This window comes from Mus pahari, chromosome 7 (assembly GCF_900095145.1).
Source record: "Mus pahari chromosome 7, PAHARI_EIJ_v1.1, whole genome shotgun sequence".
NCBI classification, from domain to species: domain Eukaryota; kingdom Metazoa; phylum Chordata; class Mammalia; order Rodentia; family Muridae; genus Mus; species Mus pahari.
The window spans coordinates 51,946,487-51,949,278 of record NC_034596.1 but is presented as its reverse complement, the minus strand read 5'-3'; the positions used below and the strand labels follow the sequence as shown (position 1 = coordinate 51,949,278).

At 44.8% G+C, this 2,792-nt stretch overlaps 1 non-coding gene across 1 annotated transcript; it reads right to left on the bottom strand.

Annotated features, from left to right (window-relative positions):
* Positions 1 to 2,044: 2,044 nt before the first annotated feature.
* Positions 2,045 to 2,150, bottom strand: LOC115064530. Its single transcript, XR_003844360.1, has one exon. It is a non-coding gene; the product is annotated as a U6 spliceosomal RNA (small nuclear RNA).
* Positions 2,151 to 2,792: the final 642 nt, after the last annotated feature.

The following is a 2,792-nucleotide window of genomic DNA, read 5'->3' as shown; positions in this document are numbered from 1 at the left end:
TGTAGACCAGGCTGGCCTCGAACTCAGAAATCTGCCTGCCTCTGCCTCCCGAGTGCTGTGATTAAAGGCGTGCACCACCACGCCCGGCTCTGGCCTCATTTTAAAAACATCTTTCTTCTCTCAGGTTTCCAAATGGTGACTGATCCTATACAGGAACACTGGTAATGAAAAGTTTTTGAACCTCCATTAATAATTCCTAGTTGTCCGTTTTCCAGTCAGATTATTAGATCATTTATACCTAATGAAAAAAATTCCTCCTCTTGGGGCTGAAGAAATTGATGACTCGGTGGGTAAAGTGCTTACCATGCAGTTGTGAGGCTGTGAGATCGAGTCCCCAGAATCCACCACATAAAGGTAGATGTAGTGGCACACATCTGTAGTTCCGCGGTTCCCATGGTGAGATGAGATGTGGAGACTGGAGGATCACCAGCCAGTATGTCTAGTTTATACAGCACTGAATAAAAGACCATCTCAGTAAGGTGGGAGGCAAAGCCCTGAGGTTGTCCTCTGACCCCCCCACACATGACCTCTGCATTTTAGTCCCATACAGGAAGTCCTCCTCTTCCTCCTCTATGTGCGAGTAAAGAGAGGGGGGGTGTGTGCATTGTTCAGCCTAACCTTGAACTCGGAGACTTCCTGCCTCAGCATCCAAACAGGTAGGTGACAGGTGTGTACCTGTACCTCACTCAACTTCTTGGTCTGTTTTTTGGTATCTATACCTTTTTGTCTCTGAATTATTAGCTACATCTTGCATAGACATGAATAATAGCAATATAGCAGATGGAGACCAGATGTTATGAAAGTGTATGCCTTCATTGTCGCTCTGACTTTTACTAAACCAAGTGACTCTGGGGTTTTGGCACTCCTCTCCCCGCACCCCCAGCCTTTGGGGCAGAGCCTCAGTGTAGGCCAGGTAGCTTAGGCTAGCTTTGACTTCGTGATCCTCCAGTCTCAGTCCCTGTAGGCACAGACTACTTATGGACTGGCTTAGGGGCTCACTCTTTTTTTCCCCCAAGGAACTCCAAGATCTGCCTGCCTCTCTGCCTCCTAAGTGCTGGGACAAATACCACCACTTCTCTGCTCAGATTTTTTTACTCTTTTCATCTGCTAATGTGATGGATTTTGCTTTTTGCGTTCCCAATGCTTTATCTTCTGATTCTGAAAACCAGCCTCTTCCGCTTGGCCGTGCTGCTCAGCTAAGATGCCGCTGGGTCTTAGTGCTAAAGTTTATCGAGGGGTTTTCACATCTGTTTGAGTAAGTTTAATTAATTTCACTTAATCATGTTTTATTATATCCTATTTCTCCCTCTCTATGTTCTAAATGCTACATAGCATTCTGATTTATACAATGGCCTAGGTAGTATTGATGACAATGTATCTATATAATAAAATCTTTCTAGAATTAATGTATAAGCACTTAAGAAATTCCAGGTGTAGGAGGCTGAGGCAGGAGGATAACTGCAAATCTGAAGTCAGCCTAGTTTAAATAGCCAATTCTAGTCCAACACTGTCTCCAAAAAGCAAAATCTGATTCTGGAATCCATGTCCACTCCATAGGTGATGGACTTCAGTCCCCCGCATTAATGGAAGCCTAAACTCAATTCTGCAGTCCAAGCAAGTGAACTTTTGTGGTAGCCTACGGTTTCTCTAGCATGGTAAATCATCCTTAATACTACAGAGATAGCTGGCAAATACAGGAGACTACCTTTTTTTTTTTTTTTTTTTTTTTTTTTGAGGCAGGGTTTCTTTGTATAGCCCTGGCTGTCCTGGAACTCACTTTGTAGACCAGGCTGTCCTGGAAGTCAGAAATCCGCTTGCCTCTGCCTCCCGAGTGCCCGAGTGCTGGGATTAAAGGCGTGCGCCACCACGCCCGGCTAGGAGACTACTTTTATTTGACAAAACAGAACTTACCCAAAGCATGGAGGGGAAACGAAACTCTTCTCTATTTTTGCATTTCCTTGATATGATCACCTAATGGTTGTCAGTCCTGTCAGTCCCCGCCTTCCCACCTTCCAGCTCCCACTATACACTTAAAAAAAAAAAAAAAAAAAAAGAGTGCGTCATGAGTTTTCCAGTCACCCTTGCGCAGGGCCATGCTATTTTCCTCCATACACTTCCAATGTTAGCATACGTGCTGCTGAGGTGAGCACCCCCACTATCCCTTTTGTCTTTTTCCAGTATCAGGGAGTGAACTTGGAGCCTCGAACATGTTAAGCAAGCCAAGTGTCCCACTGCAGAGGAACACTTCAGCCCACAATGCTCCCTGGCAGCCTCCGGAGGAGAATCAAGTTAGCCTTACAACTTTTCAGGATAACCGTTCCTTCTGGCTCTGGCGCACTCTGCTGCTATCGAAGTTGTTAGAAACTCCAAGAGGCAGCTCCTCCGGAAGTTGTTACCCTCCTTTTCCTGGAGCTGGCTGGCACTTTCCTGGGGAAGAACACACCCAGAGAGCAAGAATCTCGTGATTTCTCAGATGGCCTCAGGTGCCTGTGGCTGTGTTCACGTGATGCGCCAACGCCTTCAGAAATGGTTATCAAATGGACACATGCTGTGGGACCTTGGGCTGTTTTTGTTTTTAGAGATGGCTTCTTTGGAGTCTAGGCTGCTTCCCAATCCACTTATCAGCTGAATATGAACTTTTCTTTCTCCTCTTTTCTCTCTTTCCCTCTCTTCCTCTTTCCCTTTCTTTCTGTCTTTCTCTTTCTTTCTTTCTTTCTTTCTTTCTTTCTTTCTTTCTTTCTTTCTTTCTTTCTTTCTTTCTTTCTTTCTTTCTTTCTTTCTTTTTCTTTTTT